This window comes from Balaenoptera physalus (genome assembly GCF_965194825.1).
Source record: "Balaenoptera physalus genome assembly, chromosome: 10".
NCBI lineage: Eukaryota > Metazoa > Chordata > Mammalia > Artiodactyla > Balaenopteridae > Balaenoptera > Balaenoptera physalus.
The window spans coordinates 82,720,254-82,734,155 of NC_138889.1; the positions used below are offsets into that span (position 1 = coordinate 82,720,254).

At 42.2% G+C, this 13,902-nt stretch overlaps 1 long non-coding RNA gene and 1 pseudogene across 5 annotated transcripts in view; both read left to right on the plus strand.

The window, feature by feature from the left end:
- The window catches only part of LOC309667798, a 177,574-nt gene that overhangs the window by 65,254 nt on the left and 98,418 nt on the right, over positions 1–13,902 (plus strand). The gene's annotated exons all lie outside the window — the stretch shown is intronic.
- LOC309667790 (xaa-Pro aminopeptidase 3 pseudogene) lies at positions 6,028–11,249 on the plus strand (annotated as a pseudogene). The gene is made up of 2 exons: positions 6,028–6,785; positions 7,142–11,249. The product of its transcript is annotated as a xaa-Pro aminopeptidase 3 pseudogene (transcript).

The window sequence follows — 13,902 nt, forward strand, 5'->3', positions numbered from 1 at the left end:
GTGCTGAGCACGGGGATGAGAGCAGAGAAGGGAGGTTGGAGCATCAAGATTTATCCAAATCAAACCAGGACTCTTGGTAATTAAGGAAATGACCGCCATTCCTGTCCTGACCATGTAACCTGGAAGATCTTTTCGAAATGCGATCCTGCCCTCATTCTCATCCCCAAACTTAAACCCTGTTGAACACTGCTTTTGGGATGACGACCAAAATCCCTAGCATGGTCTTTAAGTAAGAGGAGCATATGTCCTGGTTTGCCCAGAATAGCTGGAGTTTATGCCTATTTGGGTCATTATCAATAGCCCTTCATGTTACGTTCACGAGTGTTTTGGTCTAGACAATAAATCACGGGGTCCCCATGCCTATAAGGTCCCATATGGTCTCTCCATTGCTGGTGTCTCCATCCTCATTTCCTGCCGTGCTCTGAGCAGCAACCACGCTGTACTTCTTTCTGTTCTTCCAATGCTCCATCATCTCTCCTGCTGTAGGAGGTTGACATAAGCTGTGCTCTACCTGGAAAGCTCCTACGCTCCACTCCCCTTCACCAAATCACTGCCCCTCCTCCTTCAGATCCTTCCTGTCTAGGCACGTTCTCCTTTAGACTATCTTTAGCTCCATGTATGTCCCTCTCCTCCACAGCACTTATCACAGTGGGTCTTATTTTATTTACATTTATTTGGGTGATTCTTTAATTAATGTTCAACTATCTCTCCTATTGGAATCAGGTCAGTGACCATGTCTTTCTGTGCTATTGAAAGTCGAATGCCAAGCAGATTTTGACTGACTGACTGAATCAATGAATAAATAATGAATGAGTTAATGAACAAGTTACTGATTACTTTCTGGCTACTCTTGCCCAAACAAAACAAAACAAGACAAATAACAAATAATTGTATGTTAATACACTAGGGAAATGGTAAGAGGTGACATGATTAAGATCTTTGTAATATATTTATTGGTCTGTGAGTGTGTGTGTGTGTGTGTGTGTGTGTTCCAAATAAGTATTGACTTCCACACTGGTCATCTCTTAAAGCTGGACCCTTGTCCCAAAGACATAGCTTAAAATTCAGTGAATTTCTGAAACTCCCCTTTGGAACTTGCCTGAAAAGTCTTAGTAATACTCTATTAAATCTCCTCAATAATGGCAAGACTCCAACCTATGGAGGGAAGTTTTGATTTCTGCAAAAGCCAACTGACATCTTGTACCAAGTCTGATGAATGAGCGTGGAGACCAAGCCAGACAGGGGTGTTTAGGTCAAAAATGAGGTAAAACTTAACGGGAACCAAATCTCTCATGTGTCTCCAAAACTGGCTCTAAAGGTAATTCCAAATGCTCTCTGAGCCCTTGCATTTGCAGCAAATGTTGAGAAAGGAGACAAGCCTCCAATGGGACTGTTTTGAAAGATAAGTTTAGTTTGGTTATTCAAAAACATTTGTGGAAAATCAACCTCCACAAACAAATTCCTCATAATGACAATCCCACCTCCCAACAAGGTGGTGCTTTTGAGTTTGTAAAGGGCTTCCCTCTAATTGATCAAGACACATCCCTTTCAACAAGTACCCACTCTAAGAGATTTTGCTATTTTCATTTTGAAGAGCAAGGCAAATGGGGTTGAGAAGGTGAGGAAATGAAATCCAAGCTCTCCTGGGGTCATGAGTCATGAAGGCTTTAATGAAATCTAACACCTCCCAGCACTAAGCATGACTGGAAAAATAAATACCAACTCCCCGAGACAGCATCACAATGTGTTCCAGCCAAGAGTAGACGTCCCTCAGAGCCCACCTGTTTGTGCTTCCTCATCTCGGATCTGCCGGGGCCTGCCCCAGGATTGAGAAACAAAACTCAGCTCTGAAATTCCATTGGCACCACCAGAATGTTCGCCTAGTGGCTTCTGGGTGGGACGGGAAGAGAAAAAGTATTTTCTGAGCCCCACCTTAAATATGCAGGAGCCAAGTGCAAGGAGCTTCAGAGCCTAGAGCACTGGATCATGTGATCTGCTTTATGGCCCTTCAAATGCATCAGGAAGAATTGAAAATGAATACGCTGGGGAGTCCTGGGAAGCTTGTGTCTTGAGGGCTCTCCATCTTACCACTCATAACCATCTGGTGTCGAATCTAGTTTCCGTTTCAGAATTTCAGTGCCATAAATTCGTCTAAACATGTTTTGCCTCCTTGCTAGCACTTATAAATTAGCTTTTGACTCCCAATCTAGAGTGTAAAGCATTTCAGCTCTTTGGAGCACTCTCTCCTCTATTGTAAGTGTGAAGGAGACACAAAGACCAAAGAAGCCATCTGAGATTCACAGAAATGCGTTCTTCGCTGTGGTGGCAACAGAAGTTCAAGGGAGTCAAAAACATGGTCTGGTCCTAGGTGGAGGCAGCCTCGCCAGAAAGACAACCAAATCTGGAGAAGTCAGAAGTTAGACCAAGATGATAAAGCAAAATCTTAGAAGTAGCATTAATCTGGGAATTGCTCAAAACACTCCAGCTAACCAAAACGCCCACAAATATCCAGTATCAGGGCCATTGACTGAAGGGAAATCTTTTTTCTGGCCTTGGGCCTTGGCAACCAATAGAATCAGGGGTGTTTCTCTCTCCCATTTGTTGGATTCATTTTTACCCTGTCCCTTAGAGAGGTCTGCTTCCTTCTGGAATCTATTATAACTGGTGTGACCACAATTTATTGGAGACACATTGGAACATAAAAGTGGTCACTATTAATAATTTCTTTCTGGGAAGTGGGTGTCAACCTGGGACCGTCCCAAGAAATCTAGGACTTGCCACCCTCCTTGTAACAGATGCATCCTCAGTGGATGCATCTGCTGTTCCATGTTTCCCAGGGAAGGAAAACAAGTAGAATGATACCCCTTTCTGAGCCAAATGAAACCAACTACCATGTGCTCAAGCTGGTGTCTAACGTACAACAGGTCGTGAAATCACAAACCACGTCACCCACCATGCTTGACAAACAAGAAAAGACTTGATATTTATCGAGACAGCCAGACGTTTGCCTCCATAAGTAAACATCCTTTTGTCCAGAGGCCCAGGGAAAGCCACCACCTTCCCTATGTAGACATCCAAACCCCCATGTCTCCACACCTGCCCCACCCCTAAACCCATCTATTTTCCAAGGGAGTGGAGCACCTTCTGTGACCATGATGATGGGAAGCATCTGTGGATAATTGGGTTTAAGGTTGTGATGACAGATTTTCTGATGTTCGTTTAGTTTAACAAGATGGTCAATGCTATAGCAGTGTTTCTCATACTTGAATGTTCATAAGACTCACAGTGTTTTGTGAAAATGCAGATTCTATTGCAGGGAGTCTGGGGCAGGACCTGAAGTACTGCCTTCTAACAGGCTCCCAGGAGATGCCGAGGCAGCTGGCCAATGGCCCACACTGAGTAGAAAGGGTCTGCAGTATTTATTGTAAAGCCTTAACTATATCTTAGATGTCTTTAGTGTTGACGTGAGGGAAAGCATGTCAATGAAATCTGTACCCACAAGGCAACATGGTGGAAGGAAAGGGGGAGAATAGAGGAGAAATAGAGGGGGAAAGAAAGAAGGAAGAGAGGGAAGAGGGAAACAGAAGAGAGAAAAAAGAAGAGAATAAAAATATACAAAATTAAGTTAGGCTAGAGAAGAAGAAATAACTGAGGGTTAAGTGGGTTCCTTTGGCATAAGTGGGAAGAAGCAGCTCGATCCTCATAGCCTATAGCACCAGCGGGCCACAGCTATAAAAATCTCAAAAATCTTTCATTTTCACAATTGTTGGCCAATTACTTACACACCTATAGGATAGTGTCCTCTAGTCCAGTGACCTCCAAACTTTCTGATCACGGCTCCCCTGAGAAATACACTTTACGCTGTGACTCACCACACACATACACACACACACACACACACACACTCATTCTACAAATACCTTACAGAATAATACTTAACCATTAATATTAGCAAAAGGATATTTCCTATTCAATTCAATGTCATACTCTAACCTATTCATCTTTCAATTGATCAAATTGCAGTCTGATAGAGGGAGACACTTGCCTAAGGTCATAGGGCTGGTTGTGAGCAAGGCGGAGACTGGGACCCAGGCTCCAACCTCACTTTCCATCTGTTTCACAGGCACTGTGCCTTGACTGGGTGCACTTGACAACACAAACTCCAGAAATGGATTTCAAGGCAAGTTAGCAAGCTGAGGTTTAGGCTATGTGTTAGGATAAGACTTTTTTATATTAACAGTTTCTCTTTTTTATTTTATGCCTCATTATCCCCAGGCCTCACCACCTAAGTAATAGTAATCTCCATAATCATTGTCTTCTAGAAGGGATGAGATAGTGCAGAAAAGTAGAAATCATCTTTAGGTCTCTTCTTGGCTTTAGTGTCTAAAAACTTAAGCCAATAAGAGAAGATTTAGAGTTTAGCCAGAAAGGATAACTATATTTGAAGAGAGATCTCCCAGCTCCCAGCCACAAGTCATGAAAAAGATATCCCAGGTTAGGGTGAGGTAGAGGGATAAGATACAAGAAAGGGTTAATGATCTAGGAAGTGTCCAGTGGAAGGGTCTGTCTCATCTTTCCAGTATAGGGTCTCAAGGAGGCATCCAAACGCTAGACACTTTGGAAGGAGACAGGAATATCCCACAACAGAATGACAGCAAGGTGTGTGCAGGCAGGAGGACCCCTTCCAGCCTTGCCCTGGGGCCCAGAGAAGCGTGCAAAAGGTGGAAAATAGCAGTGACCCAAAAGGGCAAGGCAGATAGGAAAAAGAATGTCTCAACGATAGTCAAGGTGCATGGAAAACCAGCCAAATGGCACCAGATGATGTAGGTCCCAGTGCCTTGGTACTTTGTAAGCTCACTCAGAACTTAAGTACAATGTTGAAGAAAGTGGCAGGTCCCCACATTGGCTGAGATTTTGTTTCTATTCCCTATGCAAAGTGATGGCCCAGAAAAAGTTCAATTGGTGAGCAGAAACTAAGAAAGTCTTATTTCTTGAATGCATGAGTTGATGAACCAAGTCTTTTCTTTTTTTCTATTTCTATGATGGCATGTGGATTCAGTTTTTTCAAGAAAGAAACAATAAACAACAACAGTTACTTCTGAGAAGAGGCTTTGACTTTCACTGAATAAATTTTTATATCATTTGCATTTTCTAAATATGCATAAATCTTAGCTTTGTAGTTTTTAAGTTCTTCTGGAGTTAAATAAGCAATAGAAATTATGTACTAAAATTGGAATTTAAAACAAGGATAATATTTATGGAATATATATAGTCTCAAGAATGTATGAAAAATTTCTAGAAGAATGCACGAGAAACTGTTAACACCTGTTGAGCCAATAGGTTGGTGGTAGGAAAGAGACTTATTATTAATGTACGATTTGAATGTGTTTTACCATGTTATATATTTATTTTTTTTATTTTTTAATTTTTTTAACATCTTTATTGGAGTATAATTGCTTTACAATGGTGTGTTAGTTTCTGCTGTATAACAAAGTGAATCAGCTATACATATACATATATCCCTATTATTTATTACTTTTTCAAATTAAAAACGATGTGCTCCAACATTGGCTTCTTCTTTTGCTGACCTCCCATCATACCACATCTGCACTACACAGATGGGCACTTGTGGTCCTTCATCACTTCAGAGAGCACAAGTTGGATGGTAATGATGTTACCAGTTGTTCTCCAGTTGGATGGTAATGATGTTGAGGATGAATGTCATCTAAGCCCTCTTGGTAGTTCCCACAGCACTAAGTACAAGGATGAGTATATAGTAAGCATTTAATAGCTACTCGTTGATGGACTTTTTGTCATGGCATTTATATATGTATTTGTGAAACTATTTGTTTAATGATTTGCCCCCCTCACTGAACAAATTGGGGAATTAATGACCATTTTGCTTACCATTGGATCCCTGGCACTTACCTCGGGACCTGGTATATGGTAGGTGCTCAATAAATATTTCCTGAGTTTTCCGCGTTTCCTTCCTGAAGCGCAAGTATGGCGGTAATGCCTTGATTGCTCTCAGCAACTAAGCTTGTTCCCGCAGTAGCAAGCGCCCGCAGCCTCTCTGAATGCATGTCATGTTCACAGCGAAGGTACTCCCTGTAGCCCATCCGAGAGAGGAGGATTCCAAACCGATACTTAGGCCAGCCCAGGCCCTTTACACACCCACACCTCCTCAGACCAGGGGAGGTGATGCCAGGACTATCCCAGGTGGAATATGCACTTCGTAGACACAAACTAATATCTCTGATCCACAAGGAAGCACAAGGGCAGAGTGGTACAGACCACACAGTGGTACTGCTGTCCAACCCTACATACTATATGAGCAATGATATCCCCTATACTTTCCACCAAGAAAACAATTTCCTGTACCTGTGTGGATTCCAAGAGCCTGATAGCATTCTGGTCCTTCAAAGCCTCCCCGGCAAGCAGTTACCAGCACACAAGGCCATGCTTTTTGTGCCTCAGAGAGATCCCAGTCAAGAACTTTGGGATGGCCCCCTATCTGGTACTGATGGAGCAACAGCTCTAACTGGAGGGGACGAAGCCTATACGCTGGAAGAATTTCAACATCTTGGACCGAAACTGAAAGCTGAGACACTGTGGTATGACTGGATGAGGCCCGCTCACACACAGCTCCACTGTGACTACATGCAGCGGTTGGCAGAGGTCAAAGCCAGGAGCAAGAACAAGGTTCGGGCTGTGCAGCAGCTGGTACAGCGTCTCAGGCTGATCAAATCTCCTGCAGAGACACAGAGAATGGACTTGAGGTCACGGTGATGGGGAGGGGTAAGCAGGGATGAAGTGAGAGAGTGGCATGGACGTATATACACTACCAAATGTAAAATAGCTAGCTAGTGGGAAGCAGCTGCATAGCACAGGGAGATCAGCTCGGTGCTTTGTGACCACCTAGAGGGGTGATATAGGGAGGATGGGAGGGAGATGCAAGAGGGAGGAGATATGGGGATATATGTATATGTATAGCTGATTCACTTTGTTATACAGCAGAAACTAACACACCATTGTAAAGCAATTATACTCCAATAAAGATGTTAAATATATATATATATATATATATGAATGCCCCCCAAAAAAAATCTCCTGCAGAAATTTAACGAATGCAGATTGCTAGGAAGCTGACATCACAGGCTTTCATAGAGACCATGTTTGCCAGTAAAGCCCCTGTAGAGGAAGGCTTTCTTTATGCTAAGTATGAATTTGAATGCCGGGCCCGTGGTGCAGACGTCTTAGCCTACCCACCTGTGGTTGCTGGAGGTAATGGGTCAAACACTCTGCACCACGTGAAGAACAATCAACGCATCGAGGATGGGGAAATGGTGCTGCTGGATGGAGGTTGTGAGTCTTCTTGCTATGTGAGTGACATCACTCGTACCTGGCCTGTCAATGGCAGGTTCACGGCACCTCAGGCAGAACGCTATGCAGCTGTTCTAGAAGTCCAGAGAGATTGTCTGACCCTCCACTCCCCTGGAACAAGCTTGGATAACGTCTACAGCATGATGCTAACACTGATAGGACAGAAGCTTAAAGAGTTGGGGATCATGAAGAACATTAAGAAAAATAATGCCTTCAAGGCTGCTCGAAAATACTGCCCGCATCACGTTGGCCATTACCTCGGGATGGATGTCCACGACACCCCAGACGTGCCCCGCTCCCTCCCTCTGCAGCCTGGTATGGTAATCACAGTGGAGCCAGGTATTTATATTCCGGAGGATGACAAAGATGCCCCTGAGAAGTTCCGTGGTCTTGGTGTACGAATTGAGGATGATGTAGTGGTAACTGAGGACTCGCCTCTCATCCTTTCTGCAGATTGTCCCAAAGAGATGAATGACATCGAACAGATATGCAGTAGGGCGACCTACTTCATGGCGACCCACATGCATACCAGGTTCAGGAGGGGTGGACGTTGGCCTCTGTGCACGTGTGCTTTCTGGGGGTCTCTGTGTGGACATTTATATACGTGTTCCACTGGGGAGTGCAGCAGCTATATGAGTGTATGTAATTGTGTATATGGTCTTTTCTGTTTTATGTAGCTAGAAATCTGGGAAAATGAATTTTTGGATTGTATATTACTGCAACTTTAGTAACATTAATTCTGTAGAATTAATGACTCAGACAAGTTTAGTTTTAAGATGTAAAGAAAGATCTTGGTTACATATGTCCATGCATTCCAGTTAACACATGGATAAATTCTCTCCTTCTCTCCAGGTCCTTCCCCTTCTGCACTTTTCCTGAGATCCACCTAATATCATAAGATTTTGGGGTAATGCTTATATATTTTGAGCCAATCACCAAGGTCTTTGCCTACACTGAAAACCACCCATCAGTGATTGTGGGTGGCCAGTACGTACCTTCTGTAACACCTGCCTACGTATCCAGGAGCCCACGTATCTACTGGAGCCACGTGAGCCCTCAGGGCATTGGTGTCCTACAGTCGCACCATTCAGCCACAGTCCAGATTCCAGCAACACTAGCTATTGAACAAAACATCTTTGAGCCTTTCTTACTATTTGGTTGCCTGGGACCTGGAAGGTGTTTAGATTCTTGACAAGGAAGGAAATGAAGGAAAGAAAAGTATAGCTGTGTCTGCTATAGATCCAGACCGCCATCCATCTGTTCTCAATCTGAAGATGATTCCTTTCCCAGACATCCATGCTTTCTTTATAGATTCTTAATGCATTGACCCTCAGAGCACACCCTTGAAGCTGCTTCCCTGGCCAAGGGCAGATCCTCTACTTACCCTATTAAAGTCAGAGGAATGGCATCCAGTATTCAGACAGACACCCTGGTTATCATTCTGTGATTTCCTCTAGTGCCGATAAAAACAAAATATGCAACCTACCCAGTACCTGTAAACACCCTGTGATCCTTTTCTTCCTTGGATGTTAGCACTAGAAAGACAATGGTAAAGACTCATGTTTCCCTCAACACAGCACTGGATGCAATTATATAAAACTCACTTTGCAAAGTGAACAGGGCTAGACTACTGCAGATAGGTTAGTTGGGAGCTTCTGTCATAAGGGGAAGCTTTAAGAACTACTGTGTTCACCTCCTTTAAACCTGAATATGAGCCCAAGATGTATAAAACATGCTGATTGTTAGAACATAAATTCGAAAATTTTTAAGAGAATATTTGCTTTAGGGAAGAACAGGCTAGGAGATTAATACTCCTTGCAGAAAGAGCAAAACAAATACAATATGCTAACACATATATATGGAATCTAAGGAAGAAAAAAAAAAGAGGTTATGAAGAACCTAGGGGCAAGACAGGAATAAAGACACAGACCTACTAGAGAATGGACTTGAGGATATGGGGAGGGGGAAGGGTAAGCTGGGACAAAGTGAGAGAGTGGCATGGACATATATACACTACCAAACGTAAAATAGATAGCTAGTGGGAAGCAGCCGCATAGCACAGGGAGATCAGCTCAGTGCTTTGTGACCGACCACCTAGAGGGGTGGGATAGGGAGGGCGGGAGGGAGGGAGATGCAAGAGGGAAGAGATATGGGAACATATGTATATGTATAACTGATTCACTTTGTTATAAAGCAGAAACTAACACACCATTGTAAAGCAATTATACTCCAATAAAGATGTTAAAAAATAACAACAAAACACTCCTTGCAGTGCTAGAGGTTTGCCCGTCTTGTCAGAGAAACCCAAGGTACAGAGCCCAAAGCAGACAGGCAGTGACTTCATCAGGAGACAAAGATAATGTTAGCAACCAAAGTGATACAGATTGTGTCCTGACAGCGCTCACCCGCAAATGCTCGGCTTTGCTCAGCAGCTGTGGGGATGGCTGGCTGCACAGCTGGAGTCATCATCCCTGCGCCCGCCCCCCTCACCCCCCTCCAACTTCTCAGTCCTGGGCTTGTGACTTTCTAAGAGGGGACTGAAAAGAAACCCACAACTCTGGCCTCTCACTCCCTCGGCCTCTATGGCCTCAACAACCTTTCTCTGGAATTGGGTTTCCTTTGTTCACTTACAATCCTGGAATGAGGAATTTCCTCTTCTTCCTATAAAATCATTTTCTGTAGTCTTCAACTTTCTAGCTAAAAGCTTAGGTGGCTCTTATGAACAGCAGCCTACTTGGACATGAAACAGACTTCTTCCGGCTGGATTCCTGGCAAGTTCTATAGGTGTTGCAAGTCACACGTAGGACGACCGTTGTAGAATTCTTCTGGTGATTTATAGTCCCTGATCCAGGCATATTGTCCTTTGAGTCCCCGATTAACCGCAGCAGCAGCTAATATTTGCATCAGACGATCAGGACCTTCAAGAAATGACACAGAGAACGTCTCAGAGCAGCGGTTTAGGGACTGTCTGATCTATTCAGGATTGGTTGAGCAGATAATTGTGCACAGTGCCGGAATCTTGTTCATTCTTAGCCTTACCACAGACATGCCACACATTTCCCTCCATGTTTCAGTATAATAAATACTTCATATATACACCAAGCTCTTCTAATGAAAACCTTAAATTTTAAAAACATGCTTCAAATGTTACATTGGAATTTTTCTCCCTGAATTGAAGAGATACAGCTGAAATATTAACAATAATATTAACAATAATCTAAAGGAAAGAAGTATATCTAGATGGCCTCTGCCACATACTTTTATGGTTTTACTTCAGGAATTGTTGTTTTTCTCTATAATTAAACTAGGACTGGGTTTTTTTATTTGAAACACAGCAGTAGAGATAGAATAATAGCTCTCCTCTTCCCATAGTCATACCCAAGTTAGGAAGGTGCTTCTCATGGTGACTTAAAGTTCTCTTTGTGTGTCTTCTTTCAAAATATTGTTATCTTTTTTATTAATTTTTGTAAGGTCAGAAAAGGAAAACTCCTACTATAGACATTATATCTTTAAGATCCATAAAATAAGTTAAATCCCCAGATAAAGACATTGCAACTCATTAAAATAGAAAAATTGGGCTTTGTTATGTTTTTCAAAACAGACATAACCAACATCCTCCTTAGCTTTCTTAATAATAGAAAGACTGCAAATATGATGCATGAGGGCCGCCTTTCCCTGTCCTGTGTCCATGTCACATAAGTACAGCACAGTGGCTGTCCCACCAGTTTCAGCTGTGACCTCAGAGTCCTTTGTATCACAGTGTTTCCAGTAACTGCTATCCATAAAACAAGAGCTGGGATTTGAGTGAGACTCTGTCTACCATCCCTCAACTGGCATATGATCAATGATAAGGTAACTTATTTGTGTGTGTAAAGAGGTTTCCAAGCAACCTCTTGCTTGGAAGAGGTTTTTACGGTGTGTTTTTTTTGTTTTGTTTTGTTTTGTTTTGTTTTTTAATTTTTATTTATTTATTTATTTTTGGATGTGTTGGGTCTTAGTTTCTGTGCAAGGGCTTTCTCCAGTTGCGGCGAGCGGGGGCCACTCTTCATCGCGGTGCACGGGCCTCTCACTGTCGCGGCCTCTCTTGTTGCGGAGCACAGGCTCCAGACGCGCAGGCTCAGTAGCTGTGGCTCACGGGCCTAGCCGCTCCGCGGCATGTGGGATCTTCCCGGACCGGGGCACGAACCCGTGTCCCCTGCATTGGCAGGCAGATTTCTAACCACTGCGCCACCAGGGAAGCCCCTGTTTTGTTTTTTTTAACTTTAGTTTCCTGAAGTGGGATCTGTATCCCAAAACTTAAGCTGATAGGGTTAAGTTTTAAGCCTGGACAAATATACTTCCAGCTGAAGTGTTTACTAATCCTAATATGAGAAGGTGAATACATCATTAAACCCTAATTGTAGAGCAGAATTCCACTGTCACAAAGCACATGTGTCTTCCTGGCTCCTCTCACCTCTGCCTATGTGTCACTGGGGAGCTTGGGGTAAGCAACAGTATTATGTAGATCAGGGGTCCCCGCTGAAACCAAGGCCTCTTGGGGTGTGCTTCATGAGAAGCTGAGAGAACTGCAGTCTTTGTGAGCATTTCTTAATGCTTTGTATGACTTTTGTGCAGTTATGTAAGTTCAATTTGGACAAAATGCTGTTACTTTTTAAGGCCCTATTGAGTGAAAGTAGATATGTCATTCCCCAACAAGGGAAGACCATTTGTTACTGTCATTTTAAAAATAAACTATAAAACAATGTAAAAAATTAAATAAATACTTCCTGAAGAATAAAATAATAAATGAAGGAATAAATAGACCATAGCACACCAGAGATTCATACCACTTCCCTGAGTGTCTCCAAGTGCATTTTACTCTTTCCATTTGGACTGTGTAGACAAATCATTACCCAGTGAATTTAGTTTCTTGTAAGCACTGAAAGCATAACCTCATCTGCCCCTTGAGTCACAGGCCAGGAATTCTGTCACAGGGATGAATGTCCAGGATTTCCCTGAAGACTTAGCCCTGGTGGAAACAGTAAGTTGTTTTTCCAAAACAAATAATTCCCAACAGCAACATTTATTTCATTTATTTTTATTTGAAATTTTACAGAAGGAAGCCAGAGTTACCGTTAGAGGTTCATGTTAGATTTTTTCGGTCCAAGATCTTGAGTTAAATAAATCCTCTCCAGAAAGGTTGCCAGATTGGTATGTTTTAGGATAGTTGGGGGAAAATTGCTCCGGCAATTCTATAAGAAACAAAGAACAAACAACGCTAAAGGGAACTACAATAAATAAAGGGAGTGGTTATGTCTATGTGGTAGTATTCAAGTGATATTTTATTATCTATTAATTCTAAAATTGATATATATTATTAGGATAATCATGAAAAACATTTATTTCTTCCTGCTCTCCCATTCCCAAACTGCTCCTCCTCCTAGTCTTCCCAGTTTGTTGAGTAGGACCCTGGGCCACACACTCTCTTTTTTTTTTTTTTAATTTTTTTTTTTAACATTTTTATTGGAGTATAATTGCTTTACAATGGTGTGTTAGTTTCTGCTTTATAACAAAGTGAATCAGTTATTCATATACATATATTCCCATACCTCTTCCCTCTTGCATCTCCCTCCCTTCTAGCTGGTCACAAAGCACCAAGTTGATCTCCCTGTGCTATGCAACTGCTTCCCACTAGCTATCTATTTTACATTTCGTAGTGTATGTATGTCCATATATACACTACCACTCTCTGACTTTGTCCCAGCTTACCCTTCCCCCTCCCCGTGTCCTCAAGTCCATTCTCTAGTAGGTCTGTGTCTTTATTGTCATCTTGCCCTTAGGTTCTTCATGGTCACTTTTTTTTTTTTTTTTTTTTAGATTCCATATATATGTGTTAACATACGATATTTGTTTTTCTCTTTCAGACTTACTTCACTCTGTATGACAGACTCTAAGTCCATCCACCTCACTACAAATAACTCAATTTCGTTTCTTTTTATGGCTGAGTAATATTCCATCATATACATGTGCCACATCTCCTTTATCCATTCATCTGTCGATGGACACTTAGGTTGCTTCCATGTCCTGGCTATTGTAAATAGAGCTGCAATGAACATTGTGGTACATGACTCTTTTTGAATTATGGTTTTCTCAGTGTATATGCCCAGTAATGGGATTGCTGGGTCATATGGTAGTTCTATTTTTAGTTTCTTAAGGAACCTCCATACTGTTCTCCATAGTGGCTGTATCAATTTACATTCCCACTAACAGTGTATGAGGGTTCCCTTTTCTCCACACCCTCTCCAGCATTTATTGTTTGTAGATTTTTTGATGATGGCCATTCTGACTGGTGTGAGGTGACACCTCATTGTAGTTTTGATTTGCATTTCTCTAATGATTAATGATGTTGAGCATTCTTTCATGTGTTTGTTGGCAATCTGTTTATCTTCTTTGGAGAAATGTCTATTTAGGTCTTCTGCCTATTTTTGGATTGGGTTATTTGTTTTTTTAATATTGAGCTGCTTGAGCTGATTGTAAATT